The sequence below is a fragment of the Gossypium hirsutum genome, chromosome A05 (assembly GCF_007990345.1).
Source record: "Gossypium hirsutum isolate 1008001.06 chromosome A05, Gossypium_hirsutum_v2.1, whole genome shotgun sequence".
In the NCBI taxonomy this organism is placed as follows: domain Eukaryota; kingdom Viridiplantae; phylum Streptophyta; class Magnoliopsida; order Malvales; family Malvaceae; genus Gossypium; species Gossypium hirsutum.
Window position 1 is genome coordinate 97970722 of NC_053428.1, and position 24634 is coordinate 97995355.

The 24634-nt window shown below is 33.5% G+C and overlaps 1 pseudogene; it reads left to right on the forward strand.

Moving 5' to 3' along the window:
• The first annotated feature begins 15954 nt into the window (after positions 1–15954).
• On the forward strand, positions 15955–18217 carry LOC107960983 (ABC transporter G family member 6-like; annotated as a pseudogene).
• The last annotated feature ends 6417 nt before the right edge of the window (positions 18218–24634 follow it).

A 24634-nucleotide genomic window follows, 5' to 3' on the forward strand; every position in this document is an offset into this window, starting at 1 on the left:
CCTCCCTAGGTGTAACAACGTCACGTATGATGAATCTTAAAAAATTTAAAAAGACTTGAAAAAAGTTCTATCGAGTTCATTTACTATTGAATATTTATTACCATGTAGCTTGCTTGTGCATTAAAATTACAACAATAGCTGACCTTCTGTCCAACCTTTTTTTAAATATTTTAAAGATTCAAAGTATATAGGCTGGAAACCTGACGGGTTGCCTTATATCGAGCTGTAAGATATAATGGATCCTCCCTAGGTGTAACAACGTCACGTATGATGAATCTTAAAAAATTCAAAAGACTTGAAAAAATTTCTATCGAGCTCATTTACTATTGAATATTCATTACCATGTAGCTTGCTTGTCCATTAAAATTACAACAATAGCTGACCTTCTCTCCAACCTTTTTTTAAATATTTTAAAGATTCAAAGTATATAGGCTGGAAACCTGACGGGTTGCCTTATATCGAGCTGTAAGATATAATGGATCCTCCCTAGGTGTAACAACGCCACGTATGATGAATCTTAAAAAATTACTATATTCAAATTACTATTTTTTATATTAATAATGTTTGATTTTAATATTTAATAATTTTAAATATCTTTAAAAGTTATAACTAATTTTTATCAAAATAGTATTAATATTGATCATTACTTAAATAAATTACATAACTTACATAACTCATATAACTTACATAATTTACATAACAACTTACATAACTCACATAACTTACATAATTTACATAACTCACATAACGTACATAACAACTTACATAACTTAACTAATACATGTAGTGTAATCTAATAATTTCCTTAAAAGCATATAGTTTAAAGTTCAAATTTCATAACTTACATAATCTACATAACTTACATAAAACATAAAAATATATCATATCAAGACTTACATAATAAACAGCTTACCTGTGTAATTTATTGTCAACTTTAGAATTCAAGAACTACGAAATGGATAGGAGTTGGATGAAATTGTCAAGGGTAAGCAACGCCTATCGAAATGGAGTACAAACTTTTATGAATTTTGCATTTGAAAATGCAAGCCAAGAGAATATGATTCTTTGCCCGTGTAAGAAGTGTGGCAACATCAATTGGCATACTCGTGAAGTTGTCTACGAACATCTAATTGTTGATGGCTTTATTCGGGGGTATAAAAAATGGATTTTTCATGGAGAGTGTACATCTAGTGGAACTTCTTCAACGATTAATCTGACTTATCCTGATATTGATTACCATCAGTATGTTAGACAAGATGACATGGAAGGTATGTTGCAGGATGCATTTAATATGCACAGTCATGGTGAGCAATCATTTCCACCTGACTTTATTGCATCCGATGATTGTAATATTGGTGGAAATGTTTTTGGCGAAACAGGAACAAGTGCACCTTATAAGGAGCCAAATGAAGAAGCGGCGAAGTTCTACAATTTACTTAATGAAATGAACGAAGCACTTTACGAGGGATCAAAATATTCGAAATTGTCCTTCTGCATTCGTTTATTTCACTTAAAATGTTTGGGAGGGTGGACTGGAAATTCTTTTACAATGCTGCTACAGTTTCTGAGAGAGATGTTTCCTTTTGCAAAAATCCCCCAATCTTGTCAAGATATGAAGAGACTAATAAAAGATTTGGGCCTTGGGTACGATAAAATTCATAGTTGCCCAAATGACTGCATGTTGTACTGGGGTGATCAGAAGAACCAACAGTGTTGTAATGTTTGCGGCAAGTCTCGTTGGATGAATGGGAATACAGAAGATGTGAATGCGGATGAAGGTGGGGCACAGTTAAGAAAGAAGCCAGTCAAGGTTTTGCGATACTTTCCCCTAAACCAAGACTTCAAAGGCTTTTCATGTCGTCAAAGACGGCCGAATCTATGAGGTGGCATAATGATCAACGGACCGATGATGGATTATTAAGACATCCTGCGGATCCTTTAGCTTGGAAATCATTTGACTTGAAATTTTCAAGCTTTGCAAGCGATCCTCGAAATGTGAGGCTTGGGCTAGCAGCTGACGGCTTTAATCCATTAAAAATCATGAGTACTTCATACAGTACTTGGCCTGTGGTGCTTGTTCCTTACAATTTTCCTCCATGGATTTGCATGAAGCAATCTTCGTATATTTTATCAATGATTATTCCTAGGGAGAAAGGTCTCGGAAATGATATTGACATCTATTTGCAGCCACTTATTGAAGAGTTAAAACAATTATGGCCGGGTGTTGAGACATATGATGTATTAAGAAAAGAGAACTTTTATTTACGTGCAGCTTTATTGTGGACAATTAATGATTTCCCGGCTTATGCTAATTTATCGGGTTAGAGTACTAAAGGACGTTATGCTTGTCCTTGTTGTGCTGCACAAACTTATTCGAAGTGGTTGTACAATGGGAAGAAGTTCTCTTACATGGGCCATCGTCGGTGGTTAGATGGAAATCATAAATTTAGATTTCAGAGGACTCTATTTGACGGTACTGAAGAGTACAGAGGAGCTCCTCAGCAAACCGTTGGATCTGAAATCTTGTTTATGTTAAAAGATATCAACTTTAGTTATGGGAAGATGAATCAACCACCTAACACGAAATCAAAGAGAATATCAAGGGATGAATCTGATGATGAATCTGACAAAGAGGATGATCCTAATGAGGCAGACTTGTGGAGAAAAAGAAGTATTTTTTTTGCGTTACCTTATTGGGAGCATAATATTTTACGCCACAATCTTGATGTCATGCATATTGAGAAGAATGTCTGTGAGAACATAATTGGGACAATTTTGAATGTCGATGGAAAATCAAAAGACAATCTTCAGAGTCGACTTGATTTAGTTGACATGAGAATTCGGCGTGATCGTCATCCTCAAGTACTTCTGAATGGGAAATATCGGTTGTCGCCTTCTATTTTTTCAATGTCAAAGGAAGAGAAAGAGGTGTTTTGTATGGTGTTGAAGGATATAAAGGTCCCAGATGCGTATGCGTCAAATATATCTCGATGTGTGAGTCTTAAAGATCGAATATTATATTCATTAAAATCACATGATTACCACATCTTGATGCAAGATTTACTCCCAGTTGCTTTACGGTGCTGCATGTCAAAAAATGTGACGTCCTGTATAATTGAACTATCCAATATAATGAAAGCTATTTGTGGCAAAGTTTTGGATGTTGAAGAACTTAAGAAAGTACAGGATCGAGCTGCTTTGAATTTATGCAATTTGGAGAAGGTCTTTCCACCTTCCTTCTTCACTATTATGGTGCACTTGGTAATCCATCTCCCTCACGAAGCAATACTTGGTGGACCGGTTTTTTATCGATGGATGTATCCAATAGAAAGGTGCTAATTTATTTGTCAAGTATTTATTTATTCGCGTCTATACATTTAGTTACAACTTTTGATAAATATTGTATATCGTGTTTAGGTTCCTAAGCAAATTGAAATCTTATTGTCGCAATAAGCGTTATCCAGAAGGATCAATTGCTGAAGGCTACTTGGCAGAGGAGTGCATGACATTCTGTTCTAGATATTTAGAAGATGTTGAAACACGACTGAATAGACCAAATAGAAATGCTGGGCTCAATGATCATAACTTGGCCGAAACTTATTTATTCCAAAGTTATGGAGAACCAATCGACAAAGTTGAAATTGCAGAATTAGATGATATATCGCCGATACAAGCACATCGATATGTACTTTTTCACCACGATTTAGTTGAACCGTTACGCAAGTAAGTTCTAAAATTTCCTCGCATATTTGTCGTTTTGATTTGTTTATCTTCTAACCAAATACACTTGTTTTTAACATAGTGAGTACAAACAAATTTTGAGATCTCGTGCACGCTCTCGAAGATTTCAACATCGAGAGATTAATAAGTTATTCACAGAATCTTTTCATGAATGGTTAAGTCAAACGGCATGTAACTAAAGTTAATAAGTTACATATAATCCCGAAACTTAGTTAATTATTCAATTTACTTTCGGTTCAATAGGTTTGGAGTGGAAAGGACGTCAATGACGAAGTTAAATGGCTTTCGCAAGGTCCAAACAGAATAATAAAAAGATATAGTGCCTTCATCATCAATGGATACAGATTTCATACAAAGTATCGTGAGAGAATGAGGAGAACTCAAAATTGTGGAGTTGTTAATTCTTCAATTACAAGTTATGCTAGTGCTAGGGACAGTAATCCGGTTGAGGGTAATGTGGAGTATTACGGACTTCTTACCGACATTATTGAGTTGGATTACTATGGCAGATGGAAAGTTGTCTTATTTCGGTGTGATTGGGCTGATGTTAATACTGCTCGAGGAATTAAAGAAGATCAATTTGGTTTTACAATGTTGAATTTCTCTCGCTTGATTCACACTGGACAACAATTGATGGACGAGCCATATGTATTTTCCTCTCAAGTGAAACAAGTTTTTTATTCGAAAGATCCAACTGATGAGGGTTGGTATGTTGTACTCCGGAACACCCCTAGAGACTTGTTTGAAATGGGTAATGGAAGTAGAGATGACATCGTCGAAAGATCAGAAACATTACCTTTTTCCAGAACAAAACTTGGATGAAAATATCCCTAGTACTAATACACAACATCAATGGGTTCGACATAATGTGGATGAAGATATTTACGAATAATGATGTAGTAAGATTTTACAATTTTTTAATTATATGTAATATTATAATTTTAATCTTTGTCATGTTATATAATTTAACTATTTTATATGTACTACTATTGTTGTAATTTGTTACTAAAACTTTAATTATTTTATGTGCTTGCAGGAAAAATGCGTAGAAGAGGAGTACGAGGTTTAAGTATTGTCCAGAATACTCCAAATTCAGAAGAAAGAAATAGTGAACAGCAGACAGTTGTTGGATCTTCAAATGTGCCGGAGACGCTTGATGAGCCTGAAGAATTTCAAAGTAATATTATGTTCATTTCACATGTGTTGACTTTTATTATTGAATTATTTGTCAATTTTAATATAATAATAGTATATCATTTTTCAGCTGAAAGTGGTGGGACGCGCAGAGTTCGAGGACGTACGCTACTTAGAGATTTATATGACTTAGATCCTGTCGAGCATGTTAAAGTAAGTAGAAATACTCATGGTCAGCCTGTTGGATCTGAAGCTCGACTTTTAGCAGGCTATTTGGGCATTTTAGCACGAAATGCAAATATGTTGCCCATCAACTACGAATCATGGCATCATATGCCTGATAGTAACAAAAACCAGGCTCTCGCTAATATTAAGGTAACAAAATGTGAATGCAATTTATAATACTTTGGTTTAAGTTTCATTTATATTTACATTCTAAACTTATGTTTTTTAGGAGAGATTTGCTTTAGAAGTCTCCGATGATTATATCAAGAAGGCATTAGGTAAAAGATGGAGAGACAATAAAAGCACTTTAAAGAAACAATATTTTAAGAGACATAAGCCTCGAGGAAAAATTGAGAAATGTTCCGCCAGGAATGCTGAGGTATCAATGGGAAGATGCGGTTGGATTTTGGAATTCAAAGAAAGGAGAGGTATTGCGTATTTCCAAACTCTTATATATAGTGTTTACTATATACGTAATAATAATTTTATTATGTAGGACCGTGAGCGAGTTGGAACAAGCAGCAGACAAAAACAAAAATTCACGCACACGGCAGGGTCGAGAAGTTTTGCTTCTGTAGCTGAGGCCGAGGTATTATGAATTTATTAATTCTTTCAAATATTAATAAATTTCTATTATTAAATAATATTCTTACTACTATGTTGTAGGAAGTCAAATCTGGACAAAAAGTTGGACGCCTTCAGCTTTTTGAGATTACGCATAGGAAGAAAGATGGATCTCCTATGACATTCGAAGCTGGAGAAATTATGGTATATTCACTTAATAATATTTGATTTATTCTAAATATTTATAATCTTTAATTATAACTGTTTAATTCAATTCATCATTAGTAGTTTTAAATAATGTTAAGTTATGTTGCATTTCTTTTTATTTATATATTTCGTTTCTAACTCTTTAATTGATTTTTTAGGAGAAACTAAAGGAGAAGAAGGCGGAATATGAAGCGATTGCTTCGAGTGATAGTTCTGTTAATCTTGAGAACATTGATAACAGAATTATCACTGAAGTTTTGGGTCCTGAAAGGTACGGTCAGGTTCGATTTCAAGGATCTGGTGTTACCCCGACCCAATATTTTGGATCCGGCTCCCAGCAATACATGCCTTCCGGAAGTCAAGCTCAAGCTGAAGTTCAGAGGTTAAGAGACCAAATAGCTCAGATGCAAGCGAACACGGTTGAGCAAATTGCCGAGGTTCAACGAAAATATGAAGAACTCCAGCAACAACTTAGAGCGGAGGCAGCAAAGAGGGAGGCAGCGGCTGCAGCGAGAGAGGCAGAGGCACGAGCGATGGTAGCAGAACAAAGAAAAAAGTACGATGACCTCCAGCTACAGCTTCAGCAGATGATGCATATGTTTCAACAATCGCAAAAGCCGCCGTCTTAGACATTAGTTGTCTTATTGTAAGACATTATTGTAAAAATATTTTAAATTGTACTTTATTTATTAATTATATCATATATCTTTAGTTAAATTTGAAGTATCATTTAGAATTAATGACTTTGGTTGTATTTTTTATGTTAAATTTGTTGTTTTTGGCTGCATTTTATATTATATTTGTTGTATTTGGTTGGATTTTAATGCAGGAAGGGCTGGATATTGGTGAAAAAAAATATTACAAACCTGCCAAAATTAGCGGCGTTTGTGGGAAAAGCGCCGCTAAAAGCCTTGATCTTTAGCGGCGCTTTTCCTACAAACGCCGCTAAAAGCCTTGACCTTTTGCGGCGCTTTTCCAACAAACGCCGCTAAAAGCCTTGACCTTTTGCGGCGCTTTTCCAACAAACGCCGCTAAAAGCCTTGACCTTTAGCGGCATTTTTTTCAATAAACGCCACAAATTTTTGTGGCGTTACCTATAGTGGCGTTCTTTGCGGCGTTTTAGAAAGTGCCGCTAAAAGTTTTAGTGGAGCCTAAAAGCGCCGCTAAAGGCTAAAAAAAGCGTCGCTAAAAGTCTATTTTCCTGTAGTGAATTTAAAATAAAAATGAAAATAGCAAATGCATTATTTAAAAAAATAAATAAACATAACATGAAGATATTAAAAATAATAAAAGAAATAATAAAATAATAAGTAAAAAAAGAAATGACGATAATAAAAAAAATGCACAAATCAAAGACTATAAACAATCTAAAAAAATAAAGAAGTAATAAATAAACAAATAAAATAAAAAAATTTATAGAAAGGTTGAAATTAAATAAATAGAGGATTTAATTGAAATTTAAATGAAATTAGGGGTACAAACTGTAAATAATAAAATAGGCTAATAAGGATTAAAATGTAACATGCTAAAAAAAACAGGGACCGAATAGGAAAATATCCCTTGCCTTATACGCACCGTTTCTCAAGAGGACCAAAATAAAACAAAAATAAAATTGTATGGTAAAATTTTTAAAAATATAAAATATAGATAAGAACAAAATGAAAAATAAATAAAAGGCAAAAGGGTCGGGACTGCAAATAACCCATTTGCCTTGAAAACACACAGATTTTACCCACTTTGAAGTTGGGTCTCGGATTTGAGTCAAAACAACGTCGTTTTGATGTCTAAAAATCGACCCAAAATGGCGTCGTTTTATGCCACCTATTTAAGCCAACAATCTTCCAAAAAAAAAATTATTTCTGCCTAAAATTTTTTTTTCTGAAAGCCCCTTTTTTTTCTCGCAACTTCCTTAATTCCGGCCAAGGGAGTCACCAAGCTCCGCCACGACGGTCGCTGGTCGCCAGCGACGACTCTGCCATCCATGGTGGTCAGAAAAATAAAAAGGGCCTTTTTTATCGTTTTACTTCCTTCAACCCCAATCTGAGACCAAAATGCCCAAAAAGCCTACCAAAATTCTAAAACAAAATCAAACGAACCTTTCTGTTCTGTCTTCTTCCGTCACGATCGTTATGTGAGTCCCCAAGGATCCGTTGGTCTTTCAAAACGGAGTGAGAAGACAGCAACGACGGTATAGATAAAAAGGTTTTATTTTTATTTTTTATATATATTTTCAAAAATAAAAGATAAAAAATGAAAATATAAAAGAATTGCCTTTCTTTTTTGAGTTTATATATGATTTTTATTTCTTTTTCTGTATTCAATTTCTTTCTACGTATCTTCGTAAAAAAATTTACATGTGGTTGATGGCTTTTATAGTCGATTTTACGCTATTGTCCTATTATTTATTTTCCTATTTCATTATTATTTTGCATCTGTTTTTGCACGTTGTCTCTGTGTTTTCCTTTCTTTTTTTTGCAGATGGCGTAGAGGTCAACGATGACGGAGGGGCAGATCCCTTTGCTACTTTGGTGAAACAACGGTAGAGAGGGTGTGTCAGTGTAACACCCCTCACCCGTATTCAACGCCGAAATAGGGTTACGGAGCATTATCGGACTTACAAAACATTTAAACATTCAATCCATATATAACTTCACATTTCATGCAAACATTAATTAAACTCAAGCAAAATGTCCCTATAACGAGCCTACGAGGCCCAAAACGTACTTTATGAGTGATTCGAGACTAAACCGATAGCTCGAGAAATTTTTATGAAACTTAGAAAATATTTCACAAAACAGGGGACACACACCTGTGTGGCCCGGCTATGTCTCTCACACGGCCACAGACACGCCTGTGTCACAGGCCGTATGAGCATTCGAAATGGGAGCACATGGTCATGCCCTAGCCCATGTCCGACCCTGTGTAACTCTCTAAATTGGGTCACACGGCCAACATACACACCCATGTGGTTAGCCCGTGTGCCCTAAAAAAGGGCACACACGCCCGTGTGTCAGGCTGTGCCAAACCTGTAGGGTATATTGACTTATGCTACACGACCAAGTCACATGCCTGTGTGTGAGGTTGTGTGGAGCATACTAACTTGGTTTCAAATTCAACACCAGGGGACACACGGCCGTGTAACATAACCGTGTGTCGTACATGGCTGAAACACATGCCTGTGCCTCTGCTTGTGTGGACAAAATAGGCTATTTACCAAGCCAATTTGCCACCCTAAATACATATACCTACACCACAATTCAAAGGCACCAACACAAGGCATAATAGGCATAAAATGAATCTCATAACAAGCATATTCCATACCATTTCATTACCTATCAATACAAATCACAAACTACCCCAATATGCCATCTAATTTTATACCTAATTCACATATACAATTCAATTAACAATACATTTCCAAAAACGCATCTTTTAGCCTAGTTTCACAAACAAATCCATGTCCAAAAATCATCCACAACCATCAACCAATCCATTACACAAGACATAAACATATACATATATATGCATGTTTCAACCATACCAAAATAACCCCAAATAAGCCATTACTCAAGGCCATATATACAAACCAAAACATATACATTTACAAGCCAATTCAATTGGCCAAAATCATTACCAAAACATAACCTAACCAACATGACACAAAGGCCGTATACATGCCATATATTTAAAATACCAAAGTTCATAGATACTAAGTGATAAATGGATAGTGTGAAGCGATCTCCGACGATCCCCGAATCTGAGCTAGCTTTGAATTCATTATAAAACATAGGAAAAATAAACAAAGTAAGCTATAAAGCTTAGTAAGCTCGTAAGAAATAAACTTGATATAATATCATAAACACATAGTTCAGCATTTGATTATAAGTACATGAATTCACATCAACTAACAAACCTTTCGACTACTCATTCATAAAACTATTTACTTTATTCACCATTTCTTCGATTCAAAGTTACTATGGTTTATGTACATACCTGTACCATCTCATACCAATCTTATTCTCAACCGCATCATTATTTAACCCGTTGAACCATTTGGAATATAAGTTAGATACTCTGGAGTCTCGCACACTAAGTACCTATACCATGGCCCAAAGCCAAATCAAGGTAACTTATATTGAAACTACTAATATCATTGCCCAAAGCCAAATCAGCCGATATTCATGGCCCGAAGCCAAATCGGTGTAACTCGCACCCAAAATGCTAATATCATGGCCTGAAGCCAACTCAATGTATCCCCTAATGACATGTCACTAGTATCCTAAACTATTCCTAAGGTTCAACCGGGATTTCGAATGCTAAATTACCATCAAGTCATTCTCGAACTTTTCTGAAGTCTCGTATTTACAACTTATTCCATGACAAAGCATTTAAAATACATTTATAATGAAATTTATCACATACGAACTTACCTCAGATGTGAAAACGATGGAATAAGTCGATTAGTTGATAACTTTAGTTTTCCCTCGATCTAGATCCGAATTTCACTTTTTTTGATCTAAATATATTCAAAATTAACTTATTTAATAATCACTCTATTCAATTTAATCCAAAACACATATTTAAGCATATTTACACATTTGCCTCTAACATTTCACCACTTTTACAATTTAGTCCTTATTTCATAAAATCACAAATTAATGAAATTCAAAATAAACCCATGCTAGCCAAATTACTATAATGCCCTTAGAAGCCCACATTATTAACTTTTCACACATTTAACCACACATTTTCACATTTTCACAATTTAATCCCTAATTTATATTTTCACTAAAAAATCACTTAATAAAACTTGTATAACTATCATCAAACCTACAAAACCTATCATCAAACATCAAAATACATGCTTATTAATCAATGGAAACTTTCTAAATTTTTAAAATTTCTGCAAATTAATCCCTAGGCTCGCTAAACGTAGTTACAACGATCTCAAAAACATAGAAATCATTAAAAACGGGACAAAAACCATACCTAATTGAGCAAGAATAACATGGTCGAATATTGAAGCTAATAAAATGACTTTATTTCTCTTGTATAATCGGCTAGATGAAGAAGATAATGAATAAAATGGTTTTTGTTTTTATTAATTAACCTTTAATAACTAAACTACTAAATTAACCTTTCAATAAAACCATTTAAATCATCCATTTAATGACCAATATTGTCCACTTACTATTATAATCGTCTAATTACTACTTAAGGACTGTTACTTTAAGGTTTTGTAGCTATTTGACACCATTAGCTAATAGAACAACACTTTTGCACTTTACGCGATTTAGTCCTTTTTACCGAATTGAGCATTCAAACAATAAAATTTCTTAACGAAATTTTCACACCATCATATTATCATTCTGTAAAAATTAAAATAATAATAAAATAAATATTTTTACCTTGGATTTGTGGTCCCGAAACCACTATTCCTATTTGACTCAAAACGGGCTGTTACAGTCAGGCCTTGGGACGAGGCACCCCGGGCGGCTCGCGGGCGAAAGGAGGAGCTGCGCAGAAGGGCTTAGGGGTTTTTGATTTTACTGAAAACTTAGTTTAGGCTATCTGGCCTGGCCATTAGGTTTTTTTTTTTGGGCTTGTAATCTTGTAATTGGACTGTTATTTTTATTTTTATTTTTTATTCTTGGTTTCTGTTTAGGGCCTGGACAAAATTGGGCCCTTACAAATAATATTGGCTTACCTTACTATTTCATGTAAACTCAAATTATATTCATGGCTAAAGACATTACCATAAAACTTTTTTATACACACAAGTACTTAAAAAAAATCCATAACCACCAAATATAAAAAGAATCCCAAATTGTGTAGAAGCCTTCATATGTGCAACTACTTATGAAAATTCATAGCCACCATGTTAAAAAATCCCAAATATTTTAATTTTAATTGAGTTCCATACGGACTAAAACTTATATAAAATAATTATAACAGAAACAAAAAGTAATCATTCAGATATATTAATTGAATTCAATCGTGTATATAATTTATCATAAATAAAGACAAAATATGATAATTCCATATACATTCAACCACAAACAAAAAATTTAAAACAAATAGTGCAAAAAGAAAAGAAAAAACATCTTAACAGCATTCATTTATTCGATTATCAAGTGAATTAACTTTCAAAACCAATTATATAACTCAATTGGAAGTCTTCAATTGCAAAAAGTTGTAAGTCTGTAACTTTAATCTAATAATGACTTTAACCTAAATTTATAAAAATAATAACCCTACAACTATATGAATTAATGATGCAATATCCAAAGTTTTTATCATAAACAAAAAACAAATTGCAGTATCCAAATCACCGAAACTCATGGGTAAACTTGAATTTCACTAGAAAAGGAAAAATCACACAAATCAATTTTTATCAATCGGTTAAATATAAATGCTTCAATTAAATTAGCATAATAGTATAAAATCGAAAAAATTAAAAAATAAAACCCTAAAACTTCATAAATCCAAAAGATTTAGTAATATCAAATCTATAAAATCACATGTACGAATTAATTTAAAATAATAAAATATCAATTCATTCTCAATCATTCAATATGACGAGACTCAGATACCAGTTGTTAAAACCATAAATAATATCTAATATAAAATTAGAACTATGTACCAAGATCTGTCAAATCAAATTATCAAAAATAAATCAAGAACAAAACTAGATGCGGAAGCATACCTGAATTCATTGATTTCTTGAAATCTACGGATCTTGGGGTTTTGATCTTCCAAATTAGCACACAAGTAATCTAGAGAATGTGACTCTCTCTTTTCTAAAGATGGTATATTAGACTAGTTACCTTATGTGTAATTTGGAGACTATAACCCTAATATATATAACTTTGGCACATTAGCCCTAATTTCTAACCAGCTCATCATTAATTAAGAACTAGTTACTAGAGTATCTACACATATTTGACCTATACTTTATTTAATAATTAAAGCCCAATAAACCTTAACCAAATTAGATCACTTTTAATTTTGGCTAACCTATTATGATGGTAAATAATAACATGTAATTACCCTTTTTATATATGTGATGTCCATATTTTCCAGCAAATTATACTAGTTTCCATTTTATTCAATTCAGTCAACTATCTCGATATTCAATATCAATCATAGAAAATCAATCCATAAGACCATTATTAACTCACCTCGATACTTAATCATGCAATATGACATGAAAATGCAAATAAATAGATTGATCTCGAATAATAAAAGTACAAACTGAAATCCCGCGTCACTCGTCGATGACTCCGCTTCTCCTTTCCCTTTCGATGGCCCGACATCATCTTTAGCTATGATCAATAATTAATAAAGGAACAATATCAAAATTCATCCAAATCACATTCAATTATAGGGTCAAGCATATTTTGCATTTTATTCAATTTAGACCCTAAACTTGGGATAAACATATCTTTTGGTGTCTAGCTTCTGATCAAAATCCAATTTAACATTATTTCATTAGGGACCTCATATTTTCTATTTATAACACAATCTCATGACAGGTTTTCAATTTGTTTAATTTGGTCCCTAATGTTACAAAGTTAACTAGCAAGCTAAATTAGTTTTATATTATAGTCCTCTTCATGATCTAGGCAATCAAGTCTAACACATCAAATTCTCTTTAATGAAAACTTTTTAAAAACTCAAAATTGAACAAACTGATACATGGGTTAGCAAAATCCTACTCCCATGATCATAAATATATAAAAAATTAAAGAAAATATCTTGAAATCTTGGTTTTAAATGGTCGAATATAGAAATGGCATAGTTTTTTATTCGTTGTTTTTATTTCTTTTGGACAACATGAAAAGAAATGAAGGATATGATGTAGCAATTCAATTTCCAGTGGTGTTAGAAAATGTGATTTCGGAACCATCAAGTTAGTAAATTTAAATAGAGATATTGATGGAGTTACTATATAGATGTATTGTAATTTGGTTAAGTAATTTAGCCAAAGATGTGGTTAATTAAGGCCTAAGGACTAAAGTGTAAAAAAAATAAATCGCTAGAAAATTTTAATTAAAAAAGGCTTGGGAACTTAGATAGAAATTATCCAAAAGACTAAAAAGGTTAATAAACCATTTTTAAATGGTGGATAGTGGATGATGATTTTGGATGTCATTAGGCTTAATTAATTGATGATTAAATTATAATAAACTAAGATTTAACTAACTAAAATAGATTAATTAAGCCATAATATTACTATAAAAGTAAATTGATAGTGGAAAAGGATGAGAAATGTCTTCATCTTCTTCTTGTCCACCGTCCACCATATCTAAGTTGTGAAGAAAGGCTTAAAAACCCTTGAATATTCAGCTAATAATTTCAAGTAAGTCCCTAACCATTTTTCTTTGATTTTTTTTATAGATTTATGATCATGAGATCTTGATTTAGCTAGCCCATGTATCAATTTGTACAATTGGTGAAATTTTGATAAGCTACCATTTGTTGAGAAATTGAAGAATGAGAGTTGGAATTAATAGAAATTAAGCTTAGATTATGAAAAGGACTAAACTATAAAGCTTAAAAAGCTTGATTGTTAACTTTGTTACATTGTTACATTAGGGACCAAATTGAATAAAATAAAAATCTGTCATAAAATTATACTAGGAATAAAAAGTATAGAGTTCCTAATGAGTAAATGTGAAATCAAATTTTAATCTGAAGCATTTTACCGAAAGTTATACTTGTTCCGGGTTCAGCAAAATTTTAAATTGTTTAAGATAAAAATAAAAAAAAGAGAGGTAGGTTTAACATATCAAAAGTTTGTGCTAATCAGTTTGAGCTAGCATACATTGATACAAGTCGATATCAACCGATCGAAACGAATCAAAACACATCAAAGAGGTGAAAACACACCCAAATCTAGACCATAATAGAACTTAGATTACTTGATATTGAATGAGGGGCAGATCAATACATACCGATCAAAATAGTACCATCTATCATGATCTCTATTAAACGTACAACTTATGGTTTTTGTAAGGGGAATTTGAATTATGTTATCAAATATAAAAATAAAATGAATTATTATATTCAAAATTTATAATTTAGAAAATCTAAAATTATTTGAATCGGTTAGAGTTTACATGGCTTGAACTAATCTTAATTTTAAAAATCTGAGCTCAAAAATTTCGATTTCGAAAGGACTTGAGCTTGAAAAAATTTAAACTAAGATATTCTAAGCCCAAAAAATTCGAACTTGAGAAAATTCACATTAAAAAAAGCGAATCCAAACCCATCCACATCTATGGTAATGAAAGGTTTGGGATTTCTATATAAATTAGGTTTTTGTTTAGTAAAAAGGAGGACAAGTGAAGTATAGCGGAGGAAACATAAGGAGAAGAAAGAAAATTTGAAGTAACCCACAATTACATTCAAGGAAAGAAAAAAAAAAAGAGGAGATTTCGAGTTTTGGTCAACTCATAATGTGAATGTGGATTCTTCAGAGTGCAATTCCTCAAGGACAATTATTCTAATTAAAGTAATAGAAATAGAAAAATTTATCCTATTTAAAATTACCAGCTGGCCTTTATCATTCACCAAAACCACTTTCCAAAGTTTGATCTTCCAAAGAATTTCCAATGTCCTTTTATTTTTAATTTTGAAGGATCCCAGAATCTTCCTTATTGAGTTGCGAAATATTTTCCGGTATGTTAGCTAAAGCATTGAAGCGACATACTGATTGATTCATTCCTCTATTATTTAAAATTGAAAGATTTTTAGGAAAGTTCCTCCTTTACGCCGCATTCCATTTCCATCACCATCTAACTCAAAACCCCCTATTACACCACGTGTCATTCAATCATCATTCTGAAACCCATATCACCATCAATCAAAACCGCCCTCCTGTCCTATTCTTCTCCTTCCATGAACCTCCTCATTTCAGATTTAGGTGACCGCTCTATTACCGTCCCATCAAACGGTATCGAAAATTTTACTAATAAACTAACAATTAATATTAAAATTCCAATATATAGAGAATTCTTCAAAACCAAAACAAACATCCATTTCTCCATTATTCTTCTTGTCTTAAACGTTAAACCCTCCATGTCTCCTATTGTAGCCCAAAACGTATCCTCCAATAATGATTCTCCTACCCCGTATTTTCAACACTCATTGGAGCTTATAGCCGGCGAATTCTCAACAGCCACAGCACCTTCATCGACGCTTGGCCAACTACTTCAACACGTCGGTGATACACGGAAAGAAGCCACTGGCGACCAAACTTCCGTCCATGAACTTCTCGTCGACATCTCTGACCCGCGCCCCATACAATTTGTACTTTCCTTTAACAACCTTACGTATAGTGTAAAGGTTCCTCGCAAAATGGCGCTGCCTAGTTTCTTCAGATGGAGTGGCGGAAGCGCCACTGCAGATGCTGCTGTCATTGGCAATCCACTTGCCGCCGGAGATAGTTATTTTACGAGGACCAAGATGTTGCTTAACGATATCTCCGGTGAAGCTCGAGACGGTGAGATACTGGCTGTGCTCGGAGCGAGTGGTTCGGGTAAATCGACGCTAATTGATGCTTTAGCCAACAGAATAGCTAAAGGGAGTTTTAAAGGAAACGTCACTTTAAATGGCGAAGCCTTGGAGTCTCGAATGTTGAAAGTGATTTCAGCTTATGTTATGCAAGATGATTTGCTTTTCCCAATGCTCACTGTCGAAGAAACTTTAACGTTCGCAGCTGAGTTTCGCCTTCCTCGGACTTCGTCGAAATCTAAGAAGAAAATGCGAGTTCAAGTCTTGATCGATCAATTAGGCTTAAGAAATGCAGCCAAAACTATTATCGGCGATGAAGGTCATCGTGGTGTTTCCGGTGGAGAGCGTCGTCGCGTATCGATCGGAATCGATATAATTCACGACCCCATTATTCTTTTCTTAGATGAGCCTACATCTGGGTTGGATTCAACCAGTGCTTTCATGGTGGTGAAGGTTTTACAGAGGATAGCTCAGAGTGGAAGCATTGTTGTAATGTCAATTCATCAGCCGAGTTATCGAATTCTTGGATTGCTCGATCGATTGATATTTTTATCCCGTGGACAAACTGTTTACAGTGGTTCACCGACGAATCTCCCGCTGTATTTCTCCGAGTTTGGGCATCCGATACCCGAGAACGAGAACAAAACGGAGTTTGCCCTGGACTTAATCCGAGAACTCGAAGGATCTCCTGGAGGAACAAAAAGTTTGGTTGAATTCAACAAGTCATGGCAAAGCATGAAGCATACTAGAGACTCCGATCCGGATCAACTCGGCTTGTCACTAAAAGAAGCAATTTGTGCCAGTATATCTCGAGGCAAACTTGTTCCAGGTGCTACAAATGATATTAATTCATCTTCCATGGTTCCAACGTTTGCAAATCCATTTTGGAAAGAAATGGTGGTATTGTCGAAGCGATCGATCCTAAATTCAAAACGGATGCCGGAGTTGTTTGGAATTCGTTTGGCAGCAGTTTTAGTGACAGGATCCATTTTAGCAACGGTATTTTGGTAACTTGATAATTCACCAAAAGGGGTGCAAGAAAGATTAGGGTTTTTTGCATTCGCAATGTCGACAACATATTACACTTGTGCCGATGCTCTCCCGGTTTTTCTCCAAGAAAGGTATATTTTCATGAGAGAAACGGCTTACAACGCTTACAGGAGATTATCATATGTTATATCAAATGCATTGGTGGCGTTGCCGGGCTTGATTTTCCTTTCCTTTGCTTTCGCAATGGCAACATTCTGGGCAGTAGGACTGGATGGTGGATTATCAGGATTCTTATTCTATAGGATTCTTATTCTATTTCTTAATAATGTTTGCTTCTTTTTGGTCTGGAAGTTCGTTCGTGACATTTCTTTCGGGTGTCGTCCCGCATGTGATGTTAGGCTACACGATCGTGGTCGCTATTTTAGCGTATTTCTTACTCTTCAGCGGCTTCTTCATCAACCGCGACAGAGTCCCAGGTTACTGGATATGGTTCCATTACTTGTCCCTTGTGAAATACCCATATGAAGCAGTTTTACGAAACGAATTTGAAAACCCTTCAAAGTGCCTTGTGAGAGGGATTCAAATATTTGACAATTCACCGCTTGGAGAAATCCCTTCCGCCATGAAAGTGAGATTATTGCAATCAGTAAGCAAGAGTTTGGGGGTGAGAATTTCAAGGTCAACATGTATGACAACAGGTTTGGACATTCTCAAACAAGAAGGGATTACAGATTTAAGCAAATGGAATTGCTTGTTGATTACAGTGGCATGGGGTTTCCTGTTTCGGATTTTGTTTTACTTCTCTTTGCTATTGGGATGCAAAAACAAGAGGTCTTGAAAAAACCCAATAAGTTTAAACAGAGAAATGTTCTTGTAATCTGTGTGTATGTTTATTATTCTTTTGAGTTCAATTAATTTGATCAAATGGATTTCTCATTTACTATGGGTAAAGCTTAGTTGATTAGATTGAAGTGAAGAACCTTTGCATATCTGGAAAATAATTCATGTTGGATATCTTAAATATTTATTTTTTTGATTAATTGTTACAAAAGTAGTTACAGCTTAGAGCTTTTAATTAATTTTTATTCTCTTGCAAACTAATGGTATGGTTTTGTTTTAGATACAAGTAGGTAACCAAATTCCAGCTTAAAATATAGTTTTGATTGTTTTTTGTTTCTCTATTTGGCCTAAAGCAAGAAGATACTTTTTTCTATCTGACATGAGCAGTCAAGTATCGACGGTCTTTCAATGGAAACTGGATATACAAAAAAGTAAGCGTGAGAAAAGATGCTGATCCCCCGGTGGGTAGTTGTCGTTCAAAGATACGTAATTAAACTCATTCGGCTCGACATATATTTGCATTCATTGTGTTCATGTCAAGAAATCAGATTACGGAGGTACTAACGGATGAACGTAGAAGAGACCGTGAAGGATGAATAAAAAAGAAAAGGAAATATTATCACAATTGAAAACCAAGGCAATATTCACGAAAATTCTAAATCTGACATTCTGTCAACTTCAAATAATCCCGTTTCCATTTCTATTGAGCAGTTGAATTTGGATAGAAATGAGGTGGCATTCACACAAGGCTGGATCAGGCTGACTAACTGAACCAGTGAAGAGAATAAAACGACAAGAAAAGGTGGATAAGGAGGGTAACCATTGGAAAGTTCTGAATAAAAATAGTAACAAAATAAACAATTAATGATACAAAATTATTGTCAAGAGTGAAATATATCTCACCAAGTAATATTAGATTTAACTAGTTTCTTATCCTGTATATTAAATTTCGCTATAATTTTTTTTAAAAGATGTTTTTTCACAAATAATATAAAATAATGATATCTGTATAAAATATTATAGAAATATACTATTTAGATACCATATTTTAATATTGTAAAAGTAGTATATATTATCTTGCCCCAAAACTCAATATTCCCAAAAACAAAAGAAATCATGCATGTGTATATATATAATATGTATGATATATAATGTTGAATATCAAGTTTACTTATTAAAATTAGATTCTCAATCACAATTTGATATGAAATCTAAATTATAAAATTAATTATTGATTTATCTAATATTGAATAAATATTATTTAAAATTTTATCATTCTTTTAATATGGTATTTCATACTCAAAGGTGATTTCAATATTCCCTAAATATTTTAGGATTACTTTTTCTTTTTGCAAATAATTTAATTTGCATAATTTTTAAAGCATTAATTAATTATTATTTGCAAATTATTTTTAAAAATTACAATATCATCCATTATATTTAGTTATTACAATTATATAAAATTCAACATTTTAAAAATAATAATTAAATAATATGAGTAATGGATTGTTATTAAATAAAAAACAACAAACAATTTATATAAATAATTAACAAAAATCAAAATGATATAATCTCATAATTACCTTATAACTCCTTAAGAATTGTTATATTGTGAAACAAAAATAAAATATAGTAGTCGGTAAATTCCAACATGCCCTGAAAAGTTATGATCCCACGAATGGAGGATGGAAGCAGTAGCTTTTCAATGACTTTGATTTTTGCTCGATCAATCTCTAATCCCTTCTTTGAAATTCGATGCCCAAGAATAATGTTGTTTGTTACCATAAGGTGAATTTTTTCTCAATTCAATACCAAGTTAGTTTCTATACACCTCTCCTGTAACACCCCTTCCCCGTAATCCGTCACTGAGACAAGGTCCGAGGCGTTACCAGACTCAACCATAAACATTCATAAAAAACCGGGCCATAAAATTCCGTTCAAATTAAATTCATTCTTACATATGCTAATTATCACTTATATGGGCCTGCGAGGCCCAAAACATATATAGGGTATAGTTCGGGACTAAACCGAGAACTTTAGAAAACTTTGGGAAAACTTAAAAAATTTTCATGAAACAAAGTCACACGCCTGTGTGGGTAGGCCGTGTGGTCACACACGCCCGTGTAGCTTAGGACACGCATGTGTCCTCAACCCGTGTAACTCTCTATTTATGACGTCAACATAATTTAAATCACACGTCTAAGTCACACGCCCGTGTGCTTAGGCCGTGTGGCGAATTAAATTCCAAAAATTAAGTGCAGACTTCACACGGCCTGGGCACACGCTCATGTCCTGAGGCCTTGTCCTTCACATGACTGAAACAGACGACTGTGTCTATGCCCATGTGTTTACTACTGGGCATTTTATTTTACCTAATTAGGGTACAGGGGACACACGGTCGAATCAAACGCCCATGGGGCAGACCGTGTGTCACACACAGTCTAGACACATGCCTGTGTGTCTACCCTTGTGGATAATTCTGAGGCTATTTTCCAAGCCTTTGTCACCCTCAATAACACATGTACACTTACACATCTCAATGACATTCTACATAGCATAAATGAGCACCTACACATTCACAAGCATGGCTATTGCATATCAACTTCTTATCAATTTATAACTGTTTAGGACTTCATATTTTAGTTAGACCAAGCTTACCAAACAACATGAAATATGAAACATCAATTTACTTCCATTTCATACATTCATGCCTTAGTTGTTTTTATGTCATTTACTCACATTTCCATCATCAAACATCCATAATCATTTCCATAATTCATCCATGCCAATTGAATTTAACCACAACATTTGCATGTATGAATAGGATCACATCCCATAATTAATATGGATCATATCTCATGGCCATATACAAAATAAATCATTAAATCTTTATAAGTCAACACATCTGGCTACACAAATATGACATATAACAAAAAGACCAAGTTTCTATACATGCCATACTCAAAATACTTAAATTCACTATACCCAAAAGATTAGTTTGATAGTGTGAATTGAGCTCCGACATCCTTCGATCTCTGAGCTAGCTTGGCGATACTATAGAAAAATGGAAAAGAGAGGAGAGTAAGTGGAACAACGGAAAAATGTGCAAGTGTACACAATCGGAACAAGTAATAAAGTGACAAGTAAATGTCAAGTTATCGTACCCACAGGGACTGTAAAAAGAATTGTTTATGAAAAATTAATTGTAAAACACTTTGGTGAAGTAAAAATAATTTGGTTTTAGAATATGGGCAAAAACTATTTAAAAACTAAATAAATGACTTAAATAAAACAAAAGAGTTCTAGTGCACGATTTCAAATAAGATTTAATCAATGTAACATACTTGTGTTGGATTAATTATATTTCTTAAACTCGTAATTACTAAACTCATGTTTATACTGTTACGAATAAATTCACAGCAACCCGGTAATTTGCTAACTTATGACATACAAAAAGTCATTCATCTCTTGACATATCTCTATGTCAATTCAACAGACTAAATAGATTCTAGCAAGCAAAACATGTTATTGCACATACATACTCATTAAATTGAACCAATCTCTTGCATATCCCTATGTCAATTAAAACGATTAATTAAATCTAATAAGCATATAAAAGACCTTGTGAAGTAACAAGATATCCCTACCTTGAAAAAATTTAATCACAATAATCTTGCAAGTTATGCAAGGCAATGATATCGCCAGATACATTGCTAATCTAACCTTTAGCTACCTTAGAAGAATAAACATGTACTGATTAAGTATTGTGTCAAGTAATTAAAATTTCAATTCATTTAAATAATTAATTCATTAGTTACCTTACAGTCGTAACTCAAAAATAACTTGGGCATGATTTTACTGAACCAAGCATCTTACCGAGGCTTATAACAACATAAACACAATTTTAACAATTCAAGCAGGCAGAATATAATCAACCCAATACAAACATAATTTAAGATGAATTGATTAAAATAACCATTTCAATAGCATAAATATTCATAAACATGTTCATCAAAACAACAACAAAAATTAAAGAGTTAGGGAACAAGAGGCAAATCCGGTGTTTCTCCGTGGCTTGACTAGTTGCTCCGTTCTTCGTTCTTCATTGGCCTTGGCTATCAAGGTGGCTTATGAACACCTAATTGCTACTTCAAAATGGTTGATGGAAACCTCTTTCCCAAGAGAAGAAATCGACACTTGAACAAGAGGGAATGGAATGAAAAAAAGAGAGAAAAGTGACAGAGGGAATGTGAGAATGATGTGAAGTGAGGGATGCTTTGAATGATCAGCAAGGGGTGGCTTTTATAGCTGATTGTGGCTACTAAAATTAGAAAATTCCATCAGCCAAAGAGCCCTCCCTTGGCCGGCCACACACATGGCAAAGTTGAGAGTTTCAACTTTACTATTTTAAGCTTGGGGCAAATCTACAAAGCCATAATGTAAGGTGGGGTTTGAATGCAATTTAGAAGTCTTTTGAGGGCATTTTTGCAAGCATATTTAATCAGCTAAAATGCTGATTTGGGTCAGCATATGGACGGTTCTAGGCTGCCCATTTAGTGGCTGGTTTGGTTCACTCAATCTGGCTCGACCAGTGCAGTTCAACTGGACCCTTTCTCCATAATTAATTAAAAATAATTTATTTAACCCAAATTAAATGGGGAATAAATTAAAATTAATTAAATTATGAATTAATACAAATTTCTGGACCATTCTTAGGTTTGAAATTAAAGTGCCTCGATACTTCAAATTGCTTCTCGGTTTTGTGTTTTCAGCAGTGTTAGCCGAGCCAATTTTCACCCTTTGCGCAAATCTGTCGAAAATACTCAAAATTAGTCAAATTTAAGTATAAAATTAAATAAATTCACCATGTTCATATTTTTAAGATGACTTAATTATTTTATAATAATTAATTATTTTTTGACAAGAATTTAACCGAATTTGCATGAATTTAAGAAAAATTGGGTATGAAAAAGTATATAAATTTTTGTGTTTCCACACCCCCAAACTTAATTCATTACTCATCCCGAGTAATGCACAAATTTTGAAAAGAATTTCTCGGAAACACCTTTGAAAAATTCCTTTAGAACAAAATTTTTTTCAAAATTATGGATAGACAATACTTATGCTCGAAAATAAGAAATCTGATAATTATGCTAACTTAAGTATACATATTGTTCAAATTAAATTCAACAACTTATTATAATAGCAAAATTTAGACTAAATGCTTTTGTAACAAGACATGTTAACCCTTACCAATTTGATTTTTATTCCTTTATTCAAGACTAAGTTGCAATCATTGAGCTTAACTTATGTCTTCATATGTTGATCGTAGCAATTTCTCTCCCCTAATGTAGGTAGCATGAGGACTTTTAATTAATAGGTCTTTATCAAGGTTGTAACGTGGCTAGGCTAGGGGTAGGTGAAGGATGGATAAATTTGGTTTAAAAACCTTAGACTCAGCCTCAATCGAACCTTCGGAGTTTTTACCTTCGATACACCAACTTGACTTTTATATGCTCTTTTGTACATCTTTTTCAAATACATTTGCTCTCTCTTTTTTTTTTACACGAGCACTTACTTTGTGTACTACAATTCTCGAGCAATTGATACTTCTTTTCAACTCTCCCAAACTTATTTTCGAAGTACATCTTGAATATTACTGAGTCTAGTGTTTGGGACAATTTTAAGATCATTAAGCGAAAAGTAATGGCTAATTATTGTAAGGGTCGAAATAAAATTAGGCCATATAGTCTCAAAATTGGGTTTCAAAGGATAAAATTTTACCACGGTGGGCTTGAAAGGCTCAAACGGTCCAACAATAGTTGCCTAAATCATTTCCAACGTTCCTTGCTCCCTAGGATTTCTCCTCAAGAAACTACTAAGTCAATTCTAAAGACTTAAACTTTCATGCATACATAACTCTCCTAAAGACTAAAAATTTTATGGTACGAATTTGCATGCTTTATTAAAAATAAATTCATGTCATTATTAAACTAACATAATAATTTATTGAAATAATATAACTTTATTCATACTCAAATTGAGCATACTTAACAAAATTCAAATTTTTGAACAAAATATCCTAATCATAATTTAAAAGAAGAATTTTATTCTGAGTGGAAATAATTCAAATTTTCGGTCCCCCCAACTTAAAATGAACAATGTCCTCATTGTTTAAAGTGAAAAAATATTATACACCAAGTAGGATTTTAGAAAAGAGGAGGTGAGTCAATTTGACTGGTTAAGTATTAAACTCTTTCTAAATCCAATCCTAGACATGTATATATCTATTGCCACACTTTATACCTTTGTGACTTGCTCATATTTTATTAGTGATTTCCCTATCTTGTTTTATTATGCAAAAAAAAAAGATTTCTAATTAAACTTAATCCTAAAATGACCTAAGAACGGAAAT